Genomic DNA, 23,108 nt, shown 5'->3' on the forward strand with positions numbered 1-23,108 from the left:
TTCCTTTTTCTCGAAATATCAACGTAATCTATCTTTTGTGAAAATTCTATAATTTATTGTAATTAACGACATTGATACTTTCTACTGATTATACTCACACTTGCAGTAGATAAATTTCGCGATTAGCAATTGCACAAACTTGAAAAAATTATTTTCGATATGCCAAGGAAATGATTTTTACTACTCGTCCACTTTTCCCGTACTTTTCTATTTCTCTTAATTGGAGACAGCAACCTTGTTACGTAAATCCGACAGAGTTTAAAAGGAGATCATTAGTAGATACAAGTTCTAGATTCTGTTTCATCTAAGCATCTGGGCTGCTATATTATATAGCTATTCCAAAAATGCACCGCAATATCTTGCAAACGAGCAATTCGTAATACCTGTGTTTAAAATTATTTAGACATTGAATTAATAGGATCAATCAATTAATGAAACAAGATTGATAATTATCATCCCGATTACTAGTCTCTTGTTTGCATAACTGAAATTTTTGTAGTTTAATGTATCCAAGAATGTTAAAGATTTTCTATACTTTGAAACAAGAATGAAAACATTACACACGTATACAGGGTGTTTTTTAATTACTTTTTTATTCGTCGTGACAAAAAAAAAAAAGAAAAAGAAATGTTTCAGACAAAATTTGTGCGGTATCGAGGAAGACACAATGTGTTTTTGTCTATTTGATTTTACGATCACCTTAAAGGTTGAAAAGTCCATTAAAGGTGGCATACAAATCTTTAAATGGACTTTTCGTTACGTACTCTTGTAGCTGACATTTAGACGTTTTCAAAAGAAAGAAAAGAGCAACAACAAGGAAGTATTCTTTTATCGGTCCATTTATTTCATATTTACTCTCGAAATTAATAGAGTCTTTCTTTTCTTTTTATTGTGATTCTTAGTAACCGCATATTTGATCTTTCACGACAACAATTTACAATCCTCCTTAAGGACAGAAACAAACAAAATCGAAACTTTATAATTTCGATTACCAACTGGGAATGTCAACGGAGCGAGTCTCCAGATAACATCGAGCAATGTCGCTTTCACTCGACAACGCTTAGCTGTTGCTTTTGTTTTCGGTGAAAGCACGGCTATCTTTCCCGTGAACCTAAACGATTGTCGCGTTCATTTTATCATCTTCGACGAACCATTCTATCGTCTACGTGGCATATGCTAGTAACGAGTTGGGAATAGTAATTGATATTGTTACATCGATGGTCGATAGTTGCGTGCAGCAAGCTCATGCCGCGGCTTTGCCTTCGCTCACTCGTTAGCTTTATTGATAATCATACCTTACCTGTCTGCGCATAACCTGTTCGCTTACCTGCACCGATTTCTTGCCGGATGTCTGACGTGGAATCAGCTTTTCGCGGCGAATTCGAGCCGTTTTTTAAAGCAAACTTTTAATCTTCATACGATTTAACTATCTCGATACAAGCTTCAACATGTGCGCGCCGTGCCGCGTTAATGTTAGTCAGCTAACTATACGATATATTTCATACGATGGTAAAAGCGAGAGAGAAAATTGAAATGTCCATCGATAAGATAACGATTGAAACCTGAGTTGTCGGGGAAAGGACAGAAAACTATTTAAACTAAATAAAATGTTTAAACTATGTGGAACTGGTTTTAACTTATCAGAAATATATCGCGAGCGAGCGAGTTTGCGTCTCTTCTTTTCAATATTATTCGCTTAAAAGTAAAAGTTGCCAGTTTAAATGCCTCTATGGTTTTGAATCTTCAATTAGTAACATATACATATCTAATGACTGCCTCTAATGAATACCTCCCTCGATCAACGAGAAGAAAACAAAACTAAAGCGAAACGTCTTCCTCTATTCGTTAATGATTGACCACGTAACTAGCATGTACACGTGTGTTTCATCTGATCACGTGAATCTGGGAAACGTATTAATATTGTTTTTCTGGCATTAATAAAGCGTATGACACTAAGTACATTCAGCATCGATGAAACGTACATGATTCGCGTTCGAAGCACTCGAGTATAGTAAACGAATATTTGTGTTGGAAGAATTTAAAGAGAATCACAAACGTTGTACCTTTCCTGCAAAGATATATGTCCCTCATCACAAACACAACGGAATAACAATGTTAAACGAATCAGGAGAATGACCATTCAATTACGTGCAACTATTTAAGAAGATCGCATGGCTCGCATAACGCACCGGAAATAGTTAAAGAATGCACTGAGAAAACATGAACAATCTTATCGATTTGTTACAACAAATTTGCCTCTATCTTGAACAGAACTCTATTAAAGACAGAATAACGAGAATTATTAAAAAAAGTTCCCTTCGAAAGAAAAAACACTAAGAAACTTAATTGATAGTACTATCTTTTCTGAAATCGTAATTTCGTAGGGAATACAGACAAAGAATCAACGAACGAAACAGTACAAGAGACCACCAGCTTACTCATTTCAAAGAAATCAAACCTACCCTTCATGACGCTTAAACTGTTGTCAAAAGGCTACTAACAAATTTTGGATCCGTTTATGGCTCAGCAACTGCCGTACAAATGTAGCGCGCAAGAGTAGCTCAACGTCTCAGCACTAACCAGAAGAAAGCAAACTGCCGCATTCTCACTGGTCATTCTAAACTTACGTATTCATTAACGAAACCACCACCAACTCGGTGCCAAATCTTGCGAAGCACCTACAACCATGCAACACATTTTACCGGACTGGCGTATAAATTTTCATTTGAAAAAAATAGTTGCAACATTAAAGTCAGCGTGAAGCCAAACCTGAAGAGTTCTGAAAGTATTCATAGCTTGATAGCATATGGTGATATTTAGTGTATACGAGCGTCTGTATCGCTTAAATGGCACTTACAGCGATTTATATAAAGGCAATGTTGCACGTGCCACTGTTTAACGCTATTAATCATTTATTGAATTATTTACAAATGGATGTTACTCGCGAATTCTATACTACGATATTTCTATTGACACGTAGGATGTTACACGATAAAAAATATTTTCCCACTTATAGCGTTATTTGCAAGAAATCTTCAACTGATTACTCGCATTTGCGTGAACTAGTAACAATCGCGGATTTGGTGGATGAAAAACAAATCGTTGCGTTTGACTGGCTGTTAGAGTTGAAGGATTCGCCCTTATCGCTAAATAATATCTATGTTGAAGTTAGATGCATTGACGATTATTAGCGGGTACAGTTAATAAACTGACTGTAATCGTCAATAGTCCCTTAACGTATTTGATGGTCTGTCGAATATTTCCGAGCTACGCAGCTGGTAATAAAAGAATAATTATTATTAGCTCGATATGTTTGCATCGCGATATTTATAGTTAAAAGAAAAACAGTTGTTATAGAATTATAGCTTTTAAAGAACAGAGACACCAATTGTTATGGATCATTGTATACTTTTCCATTTAGAGAATTTTTTATCTATTTAAACTGGACATATTTTGTCAAAGGTTTCCGCATCGATTAATGCATTTAGTCAACATTAGAGGATTGTTGCAACAGATAAAACGACGGTTGCATAGAATAAATACCTCGCTGTACACCGTTTTAACCATATATCTGCTTCTTATAATGTTTGTACTCTTGTTTTTTCAACATACTACGTCTGCGAACGCTATTTATACGTGACTTCTGCGTTGTTTAATTAATCACTATGTGAGAACATATATCTAGATACGAAAATACCAAAGACTATGTATAAATACTTGTATTATTTGTACGTAGAAGATGAACTTAGAAATCGGTACAAGTTGGATAGAAATGTGTTCAGTGTAAATAATTAATAGTCACGAGAAAAGTGGTAGTTGATTTATAAATTTGTCAATATTGATGGAACGATTTTATCCATTTTCCGACTGTCATAGTCTTTAGATAAATATAGATGAAACATTTACGTCTCATGCGAAATCGCATTTGCCTTATGAGAAGTCTATACGTCGGATATAATTTTAATGAGGTGATTTTAATTATGCGTAACTCATTCGGTTAATTTAGAAATCGTTGTCGACTTCAAATTCTATACAATTTACTACACTTTGGTACTCGCTGTTTTTGGAAATAGCGTACTTCGATACTTGCTATCATAAGCTCACAAATTTTAATAATATGAGAAATATGCAGAAAGCATACATTTCGCAGGAGGAACGTGAAAAGGAGCAATTCTTTTCTTTTTCGAATTTTTCGAGATATCTTTTTAGATGATCTCGAAAATCAAGAAACTAATCAGATTGTCAAGTACTATAGTGTTAAATATGTGAACTCGACTTGACTGTGGACACTTGAATTGTTTACGTTAGAAACATTCGAAGTGATCTTCATCGGTTGTGATAAAGTCTCTGAGATAAGTTTCAATTTTTCTTAGTATGACAGCACCACAAGCTTTAATTATTATACGTACGGTCCACCATGTCCTCTGGAATAATAGATTGCATCTTCTTTTAACTTTCAATGAAAAGAGATCCAATGACATCACATTTGATAAACATACTGAACACGATATGTATATGTCCATTGCATCTAATCTAAAGATTTAGAAATGTTTTTTGCATATGACAGCACCACGTGCAGATAATCCAGTAAAGATATTGGAGCGTCGTGATCCTTAGTTGCTTATTTTAGAAACTGCATTGCCAACGAAATTCGCTTCGAATATTTATAACACACATAATAAATTCACGCTTTAATTTAATCACTTCTTCGATGTTGAAGGTCGATCTGAAAATATAACTTAAACGTACGCAAATGTATTTTAACGTTCGTTACAAGATGCAATAGAGCAAAATGTTTTAAAAAAGTAGCGATGATCTTTTATTGTTTTTTAAATAATACCCGTAAAAAGAAGAACGTTCCTTAAAAAACATTTAAATTCTCCTTTAAACATTTTTTACATCATTAAAGATAAAGAGGATATTTAAGCGCATTTATACTGACAATCAGACACCAATGTATAATGGCGCGAAGCTGATCATTGGGAAAATTAAGTAGAAGCAAAGCAAGCGATGCGGATATTAAATTTTCACTTATAGGCACTCAACTTTCTACGAATTTTAGAAAAATTAAATTCATGGAAAGCTGAAAATATAGCAATTCTAAATGGGAAGTTGCTCGTTCAAAACAAAGGGGATGTTCAGGTATCCTCCATATGCTTGACTAACCTGCGTATTTGAACAATACCGTACAATCGAGTTCTTCGACATTTTTCACTTAGGTATAGTAATACACATTATACGCAATTGTTGTCATACGAACGTTCGAGTGGGAAAATACTTGATAATTTTAATCGATCTCGCGGTTGATATGTATTTCTTGTCTCTCGATATATTATCAATATTGATAACCGAGTCGTTTCTCCGCTTGTAACTACGTATATCTATATACATCACATATGCATATATTCCTGTTCGTGAGTCACCAGACACTTATTGAAGCTGGTAAAAGGATGAAATCATCTGAAATAAAATTTGCACTTATTAGTTGTTTGTATATATATATACATATATTCTTATTTCAATATTCCGTAAAACAATCTGAAAGATCTGGCAACCGTATTTGGCAACAAACATGTTCATATCAATAAAAATTGGTTACAAAACGCTTTGGGAATTATCAAATTCCCCAAGTTTTCAAGTGTTATGATTTCATTTTTGACCGTTTTCGGAAGTGCGCTATAACGTTTTGATAATCAGTAGATAAAAAGGACATGTATATTGTACGAAGTGATTTGTACAATATATACAATACGAGATACGTAACAATACGTATTTACATTATACTAATATCGAAAATCATTACCGATCATTTTCGTCTTTAGTTAGAAGATCATTTCGTCTTTCGTATTTAGTTCCAAGCAATAGGTTGCTGGTACGTTTTAGAGGACATTTGTAGGGCGTAAAACCGGCGTATAAAAAATTATTTTCTAAAGCTTAAACTATTCATAAGATGCTGCTTAACGTCACCTCAGTCACATTCAAACGAAGCGAATGAACTTGTACAAAATAACGATGCTCATTTTTGCGTATATTGACCCGAGGAATATGGCACGAGGCGCTTGAACTCTTAGGAGATTGCGTACAGTGTGTAGAACGCGATGGATGGACACACAAAGGCTACATAGCATACGTGAACTTCTGAATACTGCTTTTCGTATTTTACGTTTATTACGAAAGTATTTAATAAATACAGCTTTGATTACACAATTTATTTGACGAATTAGAAGATTATAAGCTTGGAACTTCAAGTATACGATTTTTTTTTATGAATTTCAAATTGTATATCAAGAAGTTTATTTTTTATGTTGCTGTTAAATGTAATTGTTTCGGCTAGTAACAATACCTTTCTCGATTAATTTTGTTAACATCTTCGAACAAATTTCTTTCGCAAGTTCCTTTTCCTTGGTATTTGCGTCTCGCTATTATTTCCTAATTTGCTTTTTTTTAATCATTCGAATAATACTGCGACGTGTGTTTAGGATCGCCGTTTTGCATAAAAATGAAATTCTGCCGTGTTAGATTCTGTCTATGTGAAATTTGTATAACACTAAATTATTACACGCTATTACATATGCTACAAATGCTATCGTAACGAAACATTCCTTTCAGTTTTTCATTGACTTTTCTATACAGGTGGAAGCTAAATATACATAAAATTAGTACTCGTCAGTTCACGATATGTTTACGTAACTCTTGGCATCTTTGTCTGCTTTTATCCATCGCATCGTAACCATCTCTTATTTTATGTTTTCAACTATGATTCTGTAACAGTAATACAAAAAGTTTCTTTCCGCGAAGTTCTTTCAATTTTGATGAAGTTTCAACGTAGTTTCTGATGTTGTTAATCTCCTACTGGGTTCGTTCCATTTCCGTATAAAACCATCTTAGTTTTTTGTTAGGTTGATCACTTTCGAAATGCAATACACCTACGTACTTCTTCTATCAAAGTAATAATACGCGAATGTTTTCGAACAGATAGCTCATTTCTACAATTGATCACCTCTTTGTGTACCGTAGATCTTAAAATAAGGAAGAATAACGTTTTTCTAATTTTATTCCTATCTCTTTTTAATGGCAGCTCCTTCTCCATAATAATACAGAAAGAAAGTTCGGTAAATTCCCAACTTTCAAAATAATTGAAAGATATACGACGTGTTTCAGGTTCTCCATGCTATCTCGATATTATTCTACAGGTACGAATAAAAAGAATGTTATACAAACATGGGTCGTTTCAAGTTTTTTAAACAGTTATAAGGAACAAGTACGAAAGGAAGAGCAAAAGCGATTTGCCGTTTGCTACAAAAGAAGAATAGGCTGGCGATGAATTGAATCGCTAGGTGTCGATACTCGATTTCGAAATGTTCCTGCCGATAGGAGACTGGCAGCGGTAAAAAATTGAATTTATTATCCAACTGGTTCATCTTGATTTTGCTTCGTCTCAATGAATCGATCGATTCTTCGCATCAGTTCACCACACATATCGATTTGTTTAATCGTGCCTTTTTTCAAGGTTATCCGCGCATAAAAATCTAGTGATGTGAAATCGAGCGATATAGCCGGCTGCAGTATTGTTCCCTTCGTATGTCCTATTTTTGCTATAACTCTGTAATAAAGCTTCAAGCGATCCATATTCATATGACATTTTTTCCCCACAGAATTAAATCCGTGGAACGTCCCGAAAATGTTCAGCTACAAAATATGTTGAATTAAATATGGAATTAAATGTGGAATCCAGTTACAGATATATTAGAAACGCGTTCATAGATTTAGTCTTAATTTTAAATATTTATTTTAATTGTGTATATATATATATATATATACAGGGTGAGTCAGCTAAGACGAACCACCCGAAAAACTTTTCCAATTTTGATGAGGAGGAGAAATGTAAGAAACAAAAGTTGTTTGATTTCAATAGGGTTATTGCGCGATGGTCAAGATCACTATCGTCTTTTCAGATGAAATTATGCCTTTTTGAATATCTACGATTCACGATTACTCGAGGTAACTCAAGGTAACAGATATAATAATGAGCGAAAGATGAAAATTCATGGTGAATGGTTCCGAAACACAGTATACGTAGTGTACATTACAAATAAACATAAAACAAGCAAGCATTGGACAAATGCGGTAATTTTCCTTTCGAATATTTCTCCTTATCTTGAAAATCGAAGAAATTATTCAAGTGGCTTGTCTTAAGTGATTCATCTTGTATATGAGTAATTGCACGTTTAGATATTGATCTAATATATATATATGTAATGCAATAAGATAAAATAACTAGTGTCTTAATGTCCATAAGTGAGCATCCGCTGATTTATGGAAAAGAATGTGTAGATAAATATTTATTTTCTTTCTTATCATTAGGCTACGTATCTTCCTCCAACTTCATAGTTTTACGAACGCAGTTGAAAAAGTGGAATCTAAATAAAAATTCATTTTACCTTCTAATAATGATGGATACTGTACTTTAGACGTTTTCGTACGTTATCAAAGCTCTACGCATTGTCAAACTTTCCCCCCATAAACATCGCGCGCTGATATCCACAGTCTACTTATGTTAATTACTTCAGTTAATTCCTCTTTACATAGATAACATCCTAAATAATAATAATTTAATGCTCATACTTCGACAAACCCATACTTTCACGTATTTAGCTGGTGTAATTTTTTTCTGACGTAAGTATCTGAATAGATAAGTAATTATGGGAGTAGGCATGTTTAAATTAAATAAATTCTCACATAACCATATTGCAACTTCAGAATCTGTATACTGTAAAAATCTCATTTTCTCGTATTAAAGATAAAGAATTTTTAATATCTTTGCCTGTAGAGTTTTTTTTTTTTTTTTTTAATAGTGCGCATACTAAACCTTTCATTTCAATAGATGAGATGAAAAAGCGAATTAAAAAGAATGGTTTAAGCGTGGATAAACGAACTTTATAATGACTGAAATGTAAGAAAACGAGTGGAAAAATGTTTGGAATGCATCGATAGAAGTTTGAGCGTTTCTTGTATACGTTCAAAGGGAAGTTATATCTCTCGAAAAGTATTGACAGATTTTCCACTTTACTTACTCCAATACATTTCTGCTCAGAATGTCACGATCAATAGATGCAGAGAAGATATCGTAGGTGCGGTTTGAAAAAAAAAAGTTGAATTGCACTTTAGAACTGCACCGATGCACTTCTGAAAAAAATTGCACCACGCGAAGATAGAGTTTGATAAAAGATACAAAATTTTCCTCCGCAATTTTTTTCTATCCGCAGGAACAGAGTTATAGTTTTGCCAATTACTAGAGCTAATTAATCTTATTGTACTTAATTTCGCATAAATTAAGGAGTTAACGTTACGATCCGATTAAAGTACAAATTGCTACATACTAAGTTTGTGTCATTTGTTATAAATATTTGTAAAGAAACATTAAGCCATTTTAAAAATTATCAAAATTGAAGGAATCTATTTGAAAGATGTTGCTACATATGTACCTACTTATTTTCTTCTTTTCATTCTTTCCATTCTTCTTGCGCTCTTTCAGAATCTCTATGTTCTCTCATTCAATGATTGTTTCAGTCCCTTGAGTTTGGTGATGTTCCTCATCTAAAATTCGTATACAGCGGTTACGTATTTCGTTTCCAAACGAATTACAGAAATAAAATAAGTAAAAGATTAATTGCTTGAACTAATTTCTTGAGAAACGTATCTATCGTCATGATAACGTTTTTTCCACGAGAGTGCCCTCAGACTATCAATACGATGATATTTCAAGTTTGTCAACCGAAAGGATCACTATTTGTCAATATTTGTTAACAATATTGAGAAATTTTAAAGAAATTTAAGAATACCATCGATTGTCTGAAAGCGTTCTGAAATATCTAAAACGTACGTTTGAAACTAACCATTGGGAAAGCTAGGAATTCAAATTAATTTCTTTGGTTTCGTATATTTAGGAATTCGGATTTCAGCTTTTTGTTTTCAACTGCAAACCGGAATATTTACGTTTTTAACGAATAATTGGCACGACTGAATTTCGAAGATAGCTAAAGTTCGTTATCATTAATTTTTTTGTCTCTACACACATCCAAATTATCTTGGATGATTCATATGCAAGATAAAAAATCTGTTACTTTAGAATTGTGAAACTTTCTTTCGTCGGAAGAGATTTTTCTTGGACTTTAGTACTTACAACTCCTACAATTATAAAGTTCTGGTTTTTTATGGAATATTCTGTAAACATGAAATATCATGCTCTGTGAAAGAAAGAATTCATTCTTGGATGGAAATTCGTTTCGAAAGAATGAAACAAGCCCTTAGATATTCGACTGATTTTTTTTTCGAGTACAATCTCCTAATGGCGCAAGTGGTAGCAAATTTTTTTAAATATGAAAAGTATTTACTTTTTTGTTATTATATCTTACGTTCGAAAGAAGTCTTTTTTTGTACGTTTATTGCCAAGAAGTTTCTTTTTTACGATGTTACGACATAAATAGCGTTAATCTATTATTTAATAGGAAAAATAAAACGTGCAATCAGTTTATCAAGATAATTGTATAAAAATTGTTAAAATAGCTGTCGTATAATTGTATGTAATTAGTCGTTACTATACAACAACGTAAAAGTAGTCTTTGAACTCTTTAACGTGGTGCGACAGAACATTGATTAACCAAACAAGTCAAGAGACAATCCAGTTCGATAAATCAGTAACAACACCGGTTATCGATTACCCAGGCTAAGCATTTAGATAAAGTAAAAAGTAGATAAGAGGGAGAGAAAGAGAGGGAGAGGGAGGGAGTTAAATATCTCGATAAAGCTTAAACATATAATAGAAATATACATGTAACTTTGCATTCGAATTTCTATGTATCGATTACTAACGAATTAACGTCCTGATAATAATAAGATCCGATAGATTTCTTTAGAATTATTCGATATATTTTATCAAACACAAAATTGAAACATATTACGAAATGTACGCACAAGATTTATTAATCCTTTATTAACCCTTTCAAGGTGGAATCATTTTTAGCCTAATCGTTAATATATTTTCTCGATTGGTTTTCTAAAAAAAGACATAATGCGTTACAAACTAAAAGTAGCTTAACCAAGTACAGATACATTGATTATCGCATAATTAAGTAGTAATTTATTAAATTAGAATGTCGCGTGTACGCATCTTCAAACGCGAAAGGACTAACGATCAAAGAAAATGTTTTAGCAAGAAAATATTACGAAGGAACAAATATTGTGGTAAAGAACTATTTTTTATCGCCGCTATATTTTCCAAGAACCGAAGATCATCGATGTTTCTTGACGAGATAATACACCTTTATTATTATAATCTCTGCCGCTCTCTTTCTCCTTTTTTTTTTTTTTTTTTTCTTCTATTACAATCGATAGAAAAGGAAATTCAAGTTCATGCATAACATGACGCTGGCCTTCAATAACTTTCGAAGCAGTATGCCTTATGTAAAGAAAAGAAATTCAGAAGTCTGTATCTGCATCGAATTTACAGCATGATGAAACATCTGTCGCCTTTAACGTTTCTGTATTTCGATTCAACTCTTACTAGTCCTGCAATTGCTTGAAGTATAAACTTTTATAGCTTGCCCGAACCTCTTATTATAGCTTTTCTTTTTCGTAATTATCTTTTTAATTGGTCAGCATATACACGTACGATATATTACGTAGCACTTAAAGTTGCATTTACATTAAACAACTTTCGGTCCTCTGTCTACACGATCCACTGTATCGATCGACCCTTACAATGTCTCTCGTTCAAACAGAATTTCGATCAAATGGAATCTTCTAAAACAAATTTAATCACATGTTGCCCGTTTGTGTGCTATACTTTTGATTCGACAGTGTTCGGTATCGACTGTAAGTACATTGTAAAATCGTAATTAGCGGTTGATTGCAACAGTAGTTTAGACAACATGTTGGCCATACAAATATTGAATAACGGGACAGTAAAAATCGTTTGATCGAAAAATTGTTGTGTATCGTTGATTAACTATATTCGTAGAAAAATTGTATTCACGTGGAACAATTTTATGTTAGACGATCGAGTGGTTGAAAATTTATGATCATTCGGTCTGAAGTTGATCACGTAGCTACCGTAAAATCGTAGTTGATGCATAGTTTTATGCACATTAGCTATTTTGATGAGACGAAACTATCGAGGAAGTTTTTCAGTCACTTGACGATTAATCGAAAATTGTGCGTAAACGAGATTTATGTACGAGAAGATTCGTGAAATTTAGATTCTGCGAATCTAAGTTCAGAATTATGTTATTAGAATGTTATTTTTTGTAAGCACTATTTTTATCGAACGATATTGATGGGATTTCAGAACTGGTAAGAGTGATAAATGCAGCAAAAAAATATCGATGTGCAACTCTTATTGCAGACATGACGTTCTGATAGATGAGGCGATGTTTTATGCTGGTGATTTATATCGTTGATTTAAAGGTCGGGAAATAATAGCGAATTTGTCGGTTTTATGCTCGTCGAATGTTGGAACACGAATCGAGGTTACTGAATTTGATCACTCGACCGCAATGATTTACAATGAGCAATATTAATGACTTGACAAGTTATAAATTATAGGTTCTCCTTTACAATTTTACAATTCTACCTGAAACAGGATAATTAGGTAACTCGTGATTTGTAAAATTCACTTTTAAAATTTCATTCCTTCTACGATTAAACTTGATACGATTATACAGAGTGAGTCTCGTAACATGACGCTCTTAATAATTCGAAAAAAATGTATCAAACGAAAGTTGCACGCTTTCCAAAAGAACATATGATATTTAGCGTAGGACTTTTTTTTATCATTTTGCTTCTTTATCGGGATACGACGATCTCTTTTAGTTTTTTAAATGAACTGTCCGATAAAGTATCAAATTCTACGTAAAGTAACATTATACGAGACAGGGTCTAAAATTAATAATTACCGAGATACTTTCAAATTAATCTTTTGAAAAATATACTCAAATTAGTCATTTCGGAAAATATACGCCACCGGATAACAAGGAATCTTCATTGGCTTCGTGAAATCGACCATCAATGCCGCACCGGTGAAACCTGAATGTTTGATGCGACATAATCGGTCATCAAATGAGCACTGGACATGACGCGACTACCGAGCATTACGCGCGGGACAATCATCGTGCTGATACCATATTTTAACGTTTTATTAATTAAGCACGATCGAATGATCTGGTGACCACAGGAATTTTGTCGGTGTCGGTGGTTTATTTCACGAAACCAATGAGAATTCTCTGTTGCCTAGAAGTGCATAATGTAAAATGATTAATTGGAAAATGTGTCTCGCTAATTATTAATTCCATGCTTTGTCTCGTGTAATAGCTTTTACGTAAAATTTGACGCCTCGTCGGAATTCGAGGACAAATGTTGGGCATTCCATTCGAAGGTCTAAAGGTGATCGTCACATCCCGATGAAAAAGCAAAGTAATAACAAATCGATTACTTTTGTTTATAGTATCTCTTCATAAGGCAAATGATTTCTGAGTTATCTCAAGTTATCATGTTAGGAGCTCCACTTATAGTAATGTATTATAGTTAATGCCAACAAGTCGTATCTAATAAAGTTAGGCGAATAATATTAGTTCAGTTGTGCAAGAAGGCACACAAGTTGTCTAATATAAATGTTAGCAAATTCCGACAGGTGTAAGTTCGTATAGTCATATTGTTGCGCAATAGTTTCGAAAATTCAGAAACCTATTCTTCCGGTTCTTCGTGTGTCTTCGAGTTTCAAAGGATACTTTCTAAAATCGAATAACTAAAACAGGGCAGAACTATCAGTGAAGCGAGAATTTTGCGATACTTTCGAAAATTAGATCAGAGTAGAAAATAATTATCCGATTTACGAGACTTGGACAGCCCCGGAGTATAAATTCCGAAGGTTCATTATAAGATTCAGCTTGTTCAACGAGTTAGACTTACGATTAGTTAGTTAGTTAGATTGGTTAATGTCGATCGACTGATTCGATTATGATTGGGGATAAGAGTTGTTTGTAGTTCGAATTAAGACTCTTCTGATCGCTAGTTAAAACAAGATTAACTATCCTTAGAGGAGATAAAGTTCAGCAAGGAGAAATGGATGTACAGTGGGTACAGAAAATATCCGCACGTAGTTTTATCTTTCAGCGAGGTGTTTTTTTCTTATTTGCTTCTAGGTGTATCTCGTTTTCATAGTAACGAATCAAATGACACGAAGCTTAATATACTTGCACCCAATTAATTAGTATATAAATCTTATAATAATCGTAATAGCGTACCAATACTTGCTTTTTGCAACCACTCTAGATATTGAAAATTGCTAAAATATTGACATTTTTTACTAACTGTAGGACAGGTTTAAAACCGATAAAAAAATAAAATGCGGATATTGAAGCATAGAATCGAGGTTTCAATCGTTTTAATTGATTATAGTGGAATATCTTTTAAAGAAATTAAATTAGTACAAAGAGGGAAATTATGTGCTTTGTAAATAATTCTAATTTAAATAATATGACGCTATTTATATTGAAACAAATTTAACGATCTGCCAAACTAATTCATATCATTTCACGGATGCTCGTGAAATCGTAAAAAATCAGTCATCGCGTGTTCTTCACGCTGTAAGACCGCAGTTTCTCTTTCGCCACCTTCCCAGCATGTTTATAATGTTTCAGTATTTGCAGTAAATGTTTCTTATCGCTGACGACGCGATGTAGGTTCCGATGGATCGTTGGATGTCGTTTATAAAATCCCTCATTAATTTGATCGTAAGATAGAAACATGTTCATTACTACGCGATAACGATAGTTCTATTTTTTCTTTAGTCGCTATCCTTGGATTCTTTTTATCAAAGATATATTCTCTATCACAAACATTACACAACTTTCTGCTGACTATCCGAGGACATGTATCGTACCGACTCTAATGTCAAAGTGAAAATCGTTGCAAAACAATATTCTTCTTCCGATCTTAATAAATATTGGATGTTTGCTGCATCTAGAGTGGTATTTCTGGACTCGTCGGTGAGTCGATGGATCGACACGCACCTAAATTTTTAATATCGCTACTCAAAGGAAGTATAGTGAGGTCATGTCAGATGCTATCGAATCGATCATTGGATAGTTTCGCTTGGTCGAATCCATCGAAAGGGGCGAGGGTGTTTTATATTTAACATTTTCGCGTAGGAAGTAGAGCACAAATATCACACAATTTGTACGATTCTGAAAAGATACAGGTCTTAATAAATACGCCAGAATTTTCCTTAGCAGCTCTTTTACGTACGTTTGTACTGTTATTACGCGTATCTTTTATTGTAATTAATAGATTGTGCAAATTCAATTTTTATTCGATAATAATATTATTATAATAATAATATTATTAGATTCATAGTTGCGATTCTTATCCATATATAATTAAATACAACGCAAGGTAAAATTTAGAAAAATACAATCTCAATAGAAAATTGTCTTATCCGTCAAATATTAAAATAAAATGCACTGTAATTTCGATATTCTATATATTTTCTCGTGCTACGTGTATTCTGTGCAATTTTGCGCTTACAAAGTTTCTATAAATACATAGAAATCATTGTGAAATTAATTTCACAATTCGCTACTAGAAACTAACATTTTACATTTTTAAAAGTAACGTGCGATAGTAACGGATCAATAATGAAGGTTGAAGAATATGTAGAAGAATATATTTCGTTCATGAGTAGAAGTAGTTATTCAAATATACCGCAAAATTTCGAAACAGGTGTAATTATTTGGCACATGTAGCTTCCAACTCTAAACGTAGAGATAAATTTAAGCGGATGAAATTGGTGCGGATAAAGAATTTGATGGACAATTATACTACTACATATTATATACCGTAACCAATACCTGATTATAATTAAAAAATCAGTTTACATTGTAGATTTCATTGCTTTGGATCCTTTGAGTCCTTTTCGACGTAAATATTGAAAATGACGATAAGTTTACACAGTCGAATAGAAATCACGGATTAGTTGGAACAGTCTCCGATCAAGAAGCTTTCTTGGATATAGCAATTCAAACTGCATATACAATAAACAATTACTACATCCTAATACACAAAACATATATGTACATATTGGTATGTATTGTATCGAATATTAAATTATTTCTTTTATATGTATAAAAATAATGTTTGTGAATCTGTTTCCATAATAAACGATATTGTACATCGTATTATACATATACATACTAGCGTTTATAAGTGGAAATTCGAAAACCGGAAAATTTGTGCTAAAGTATTGAAATTTAACCAAAATATATAAATTGTAACGAATTTAATCTCGCGTTACGATTCAATTTATCCGTAATTTTGTAATTAAAATACTTACTGTCGGGAAGAACGAAATGTGCAGATATTACTGAAAGGTAATTACACGCATAAGTTTCGTTAACATTGCATCAGATAATAATGATTTATTTCGACACATTAGATTACGTAACAAATATTGATTACGTAAAAACGTGTCAATTCCTAACAAGCAATTTTTTTTTCTATTTCCCGGATATTTACGACTTTATCTTGTGATATTAACCTTAACGCATGATTCATGATGTTATGAGAAATGCGGTTTCCAATAGAAAAAACGTTTATAGCGAAAACTTTTGTTTTAACTATTGTTAGTAAGTACGTATTAGGATATACCGATGGAGTTAAATATTTTGGAATGTTGTTTCGTAATGGGAAACGTACACTTTGATGACTCAGACATGCTTGTACTGACGTCATTAGGTAATCTGATTACTAAAAGCAAAACCGACAAATGAATGTACAATATGAACGTACGATATGAATATAATTCAAATTATGTACCTCGATATATGTATGTATATATGAAGTATATATACGTACACTGTGTGATGAAACGTGTAAGTACCTACGTACGTAATTATTTATGATTTAAGTTGTTTGATACATTTAACACGTACATTTTTAAATTTCCAACCATAAAATATTAGGCAAGCATTCAACGTTACTCTACTATTTATACCTCCATAATATATATGTTTTATGCTGATTTACAACTTTACAAAAAATATATAGTGGTTGAAAAATCGAAAACTTATTAAACGCCCGAGGTTCCTGGACATTGATAAACACGAATATTCGTTTAAATGTACTCTCATTACGAATACGCCCACTAACTTGTAGCGTTAGCGGATGTACGGTGACATATTACAGTATTCTCCATCGTGACGTAACACGTTCCGCTTCGTTTATTCTATTTAGAATATCAGAACTTACAGCGTATCATTAAGCTCGACGACACGGTCGTCCTTTCCACCTCTTCGATAATTGAGATCGACGTTCATTGCAAAAAACTACAATACAATGTATGCTCGTAATGAATTATTATCCACCACTTTTGTTTCCCTAATATTGCCACCATAATTATTTATTACGAACATAGCGAAAGTTAATATAAAGGGATACGGTGCAATTTCGTTACTTATTATTATATTATTATTGTATACACTTTAATCTTACAAATAACAGTTCTTTTCTTAAAAGAAACCATTTTAGTTATTCATCAGTCATTAAGGCTGCATTATGAGAAAATATATCAACTGAAATTTTACTGACTGAACAACATATTGACATGAAGAATTTAATGTTTTATCTTCTTTCTTCTAGTTAAGGAATAATAGCTATAATAATAATAAGGAATAATAGTTGTAATAGCAATGAAAGGTGGATAATTGAAGAAACTAAATGTTTCACATATTCACACATTTTAGATGAAACATGTTATTGGCATTTTAACATCGTAAGGAATTTTGCAAAGATTTTTAAACAATTTATATATATATATATGTATATAATATCTATGATCAATTCAAATATATACGAAGTTATTTCTCAAACTACTAAAGATGTAAATGAGTTTTCCATGTAAAAGTTGTTCGATTTAATGCAACGAAGATAACTAAATAGCGCGTTTGAATTTGTAGAGACTTTTATATCAACTATCGTTCGTCTGCAGTACTGTACCATAAATTTCTATTATTGGTAATATATTATGAATTTTATGACGCATCCAATAACGTATATTAATTGTATGTTTGCATAGCAATTTGTAGGATATATTTATGACTCTCAGAGGCAGATCCTCCGAAGAATGCACTTTTCATTAACACTAACATAAAATCTTAAGCACTCGCTTTAAATAATTTTCTTCCTATGCTTTAATCTTTCACGCTGCGAGTTAACAAGAAATATTCTGACGTTATCTTGTTAGAACTAAACTCTTTACGGCTAAGCTGCTATAAGATAATCAATTCAAAGTTTAAAGTGCAAACTAGTTCCTGTAAGTGTCGAATGCACTTATATCGGATTTTTACTTCGTATTTAATATCGTTATTTCACTCGTTCCACTTGACATTTCAGTGAATGTGGAGGATATTTCAGACTAATGAAATGAATCCGACCAGTGAGCTGGTGCCGATACCCCGGCTTTCGTCTTTCACTGCGGATGAATCAGCCGTGACGATCATCCAAAATGAAAAGAAAAATTGTATTCCTAAGAAATACTCCTGTCTCGTTATGCCTCATTGGACTTTACTTGAAATTCCTAATAAATCAACGATAAGGAAGATATCTGCTGAGAATGTGTTATTTAAATAGAAATACATTGAAACCTTTACCGAGAACACTTTGGAAAAAAATTAAGTTTTCTTCGTCACAAATCAAACAGCGTTCATACGAAAGAATACGCTGTGTACATACATACGTATATATGTACATGTATCCTGTATACACTTTTATATTCATTGCGTTTGGAAAATTTATGTTACTATTATCGAGTTCAAATTTATGGTATTTATTTTTCTACGGAGACGTAATGAAATATCTATTACTTCACAAGTTAGACAATTCCATCCACGACTCGATGTACCGTTTAGATGCGTAGGCGGACAAAACTCCTACGATAAATTGCGGTAAACTGTGTAACTTTCTAACGTCCGATACTTCCTTTCTCTTTATTTCCCATGTACAATGATATACATACATATGTTGTATCTATTCTTGTTTCGATTGATTTCGTTTAAATTGCCTTCAACCAGACGTAAAATTTAATTTTTCACGTCTTTGTGTCTTTGTCTCTGACACGAATTATCGAGATTTTCTTTGTAGAGAGTTTTATGTAAATGTGAAAATTATCCGGCTAATTATAGTGGAATTGGAAAAAGTTTCGAGGATTTTACGTGAAAAATCTCAAGCGTAGAACATAATATTTATTGTCTATATCTGAGTAATTTCCAACTGGGTACGAATGGACAATCAACGAGATTGTTTTACACGGGAAAATAAATAAAAAATGCGAGATCAAATGTTTTATTTTCGTTCATGGCTTTGTTTTCCACTTTGCCAATTTCATGAATGTATTACAAAATCATACATTCTATATTTCCAACGTATTCTCTCGTGTAGAAGAGCTCCCTTCTCCCGTCGATTGTATCCTGATTACCGACACACTCTCTGTATAATATGTACGTACACATAATATACCGATTTTCAACAGTTTTCAATCTTTTTCGTGTCAAGCGCGGTAAACTAATTGAACACCATCCGGGCAGAAGAAGAGTCTGGAGTACATTGTGATCAAAATTGAGTTAAGAGTACATAGACTCTGTAGATCATTTTATTATACGCAGATTGCAGACATTGCAGTAATAAGGCGATGTAACGTTGAAAACAAGAAGCATATTAGGTGTTTGAAATCTACTGGAGAAGGGTCTAATTAAAACTAATTAAAATCCAAGTTTCAGTTAAGAAGTTTCGAATTGAAATATATTTCTTTTCCATAAAGAACTTGTCGTTTGTTGTTTGCTATCTTTTATCATCGTCCTTAATTATTTTGCTTTATTGCAATAAATACCGAAATAAAATGTATCATTACGATTCCTAGCTCTTCCGTTGGATCGCAACATTACGATTACAATGTAACCTAAAAATCGATTTATCTCGAAATGTACTAAATACGATTTAGAACCTTATTTCCGGCTAGTATTGAATTATCCCCCAAAATACGATATATTATATTTGGTTCGAAACAGGACATTCACAACGAACGGCTGTTTGGCTGTTGACATTTTTCTATTTGTCGATCTATGAAGAAAGTAGTCAGTGCTACTATAGTAGCTCTTGACTGCTCTAATGATACAACGTGCTATTAGAAACACGCTCGACACCCGAACAACCGTAAACATATCGATGGAATAATTACTTCTTTGATATGAAACTTATATGAATCAGAGAGATTGTCAGTTGTTGCACGTTTTAAACATTCTCACGGCGCACTTGTTGAAAATCGCTGGTACAACATGTTAATAGAATGCACAACGAGGAGAAAACTAATCGGAAAAATGAAAATCAACATAGTAGAGCATCTACTAGCTGCCTATATCTCATCCAATGCTTCTTCATGCTATAAATACGTATTTTATTAAGATAACAGATAGAAAATTTAAAAAGAAAAGTACTGATCGAACATATAAAAGATTGTATTTCATTGTGTGCTAGATCAACGATTCGCTTATGAATGGCACAGATGCCGCGGACGTACGTAAACTTTACATAAACTCAAGAGAATATGCTTATGAATGTGCCTTCTCAGTCTGAACCATACGGAGCACTGACAGAATCCGAGAAGAGGCATGAATGACTCGAGGTACAGAAAGAATGTAACTCTACAGACGCGTTTATGTTAAAAGGTTTAGACGCAATTCAGCAAAAGTAATATGGGACTTTTAGACGTTAAAGCAAATCGACACTTAAATCAGCCGACAATTTCCTTGATTTCTATTCAAATAAATGAAATTTCATAATTACTGTATCGACGCATTTATGATTCTTCGAGCGTCGAACGTGTTTTTAATAGCACGTCGCGCTTTGTTCCGTGACTTCTTTTCCTGAACGTTTCAGTTCGCTTCTTCGTAAGAGTTTCGGTACTGCGCAACGTGCTGTTAACGACACGACCGGGATACAAAGAGCCACCAATGTGTCATCTAACAGGCATCGTAGGACTTTGAAATGGAAAATAATTGTTCGTCGATGTAAGTGCGTGAAATATTGACATTTTCGTGCGTCACGTGAAAATGTCGTTAAAAAGAAAAAGATGATAGTATTTCCTGGCGTCGATGAATCGACTTGATTTTTTGCGTTTCAGAACGGAGACACGGTCAAAGTAGAAACGTTATAGTAACGAGCAGATTGGTGAATAGGCAAGTGTCAAGGTCCCGTTTCATAGTCAATCGTTTCTCGTCGCAATGCCGATCGTTGAGTATGGTAGTAGCAATGCTAATGGCCAGAGCTTATCCCGTATTGTCGGCTTCTCAAGCCTTTTGAATTCTTCAGATGGTGGTTGATACGTAGACAGCGTAGACCACGCGGTCGCAACGTGCATCGCCGGGACGTTCTTTTCCTGTCGATTATTCTCCAGAGAGCAAACTTTAGTCGTGAAAACGTCTCTGGGTTCTAGCAAAAACCACGACCGGGAAAAGAGTTTGTTATTTCTTGGAAAATCCTATGATTTCAGTAGTAATAGCTGAACGTACGTTCAACCGTCGTAAGCTGTTTTTTTTATCCCGCGGAACAGTCGAGTATCGCGTCATCTTGCTTGTGAAATTGCTTGTCAGCTTGCTCGACTTTTTCTCAAACTTTTTTATTAGAATTTTTCACGGTGGCATTTTATCTGCTCCAATTTATACTCTGCAGACTGTTGCAGCTTATTGCTATATAAAGTTTATGAATTAACAATGAATAGCCGGCTAATACGCGTATACTTCCTGGCGCGGAAGGATAAGATAAATCTGATAAATTATTACGAGATCGTTAAAGCTTTTAAGAATTATTATCTCGTTTGGAACGTTGCGTTATAAAGGGCCTGTTTGTTCCATGTTACAATGGATATTTCGCAAATGATAGTTACATCGTGCGTATATAATAATAAAGTTAAATATTTGTTCGCCTGTATCTACTGCACTTGTTGTTGACTTCGATCGTTGTTATTTCATCTCGCGTGTGTCTCGTAATTCTATAAATCGGATTCACACAGATAGACAGATTTCTAGAAGATTTCTGTCCGATTAATCGCGAATGTTTGTGAAAACGATTTAAATCAGGAGAATAGCGAACTCTCTACAGCTTAATTATTATATCGTATTTTAATTTTATATTGTATTATGTTACATGTTATATCGTTTTCTTTTAATTCGTGCAAATAATTTTTATCTTCTGCCTTGTTTTTGTAGTCCTATTAACGATATTAAGATTTACCTTTTGTTAATGGTACTTTACAAAAATTGTAATGAAATTATTTGATATTCTTGATGACTTAAAAATTGTCTGGGATTCGTCAGTTGCATTTACGTTAGCTACCCAAAAATCAGAGTTTTATGCATCTCAGTTATAGGTTTTAACAAAAGCTTTATGCGCAAGAGTATTCATTCGATTGCCTTATTCTACGTATAATAATTTGTCCGCTGTAATTCTTATTTCATCGTTTTTACTTTTTCCGAATTATTTAATGCCTAAAGTATAGCTGAACGATGTTGTAATAAGTATGAAATTAATAGCATCATTCGTATCGATCTGTACGAAATGTAAATGAGCGTTAGGATTATGCTTATCATCTTTTTATGGAGTGTAGGAGCAATAAATAGCTATGTTAAAATATAATAATTTTCAAATTTCAAATATAATAATTACAGCTTAAATTAGTTACAATACAATCTGCTCTGCTTCGCTTGAAAATTATGGAAACAGCTTGAACATAAATAACGATTCGTTGTAAAGCTTGTTGAAAAATTATCGCAACTTATTTCACTGTTACAGATTTCGATACCTCGTTGCATAATCCTCGTAACTTACTTACAATTTTATCGTATCATGATAATGAAACAATAATTAAAATATCGTATATAAGAAAGAGTAATAAAACTACATTTTATCAAAGATAAGCAAAACTCAGAATGCTTTTAAGTATATACAATGTGTATGTATCTATAAAACAATGTATACATTTACATAATGCAGGAAAGGTGGTTATG

The 23,108-nt window shown here is 33.1% G+C and overlaps 1 protein-coding gene across 5 annotated transcripts in view; it reads left to right on the top strand.

Annotated features, from left to right (window-relative positions):
* Window positions 1–23,108, top strand: part of LOC139986771 (dual 3',5'-cyclic-AMP and -GMP phosphodiesterase 11) — a 139,648-nt gene that overhangs the window by 25,324 nt on the left and 91,216 nt on the right. The window lies entirely within an intron of this gene.

This window comes from Bombus fervidus, chromosome 4 (genome assembly GCF_041682495.2).
Source record: "Bombus fervidus isolate BK054 chromosome 4, iyBomFerv1, whole genome shotgun sequence".
In the NCBI taxonomy this organism is placed as follows: Eukaryota; Metazoa; Arthropoda; class Insecta; order Hymenoptera; family Apidae; genus Bombus; species Bombus fervidus.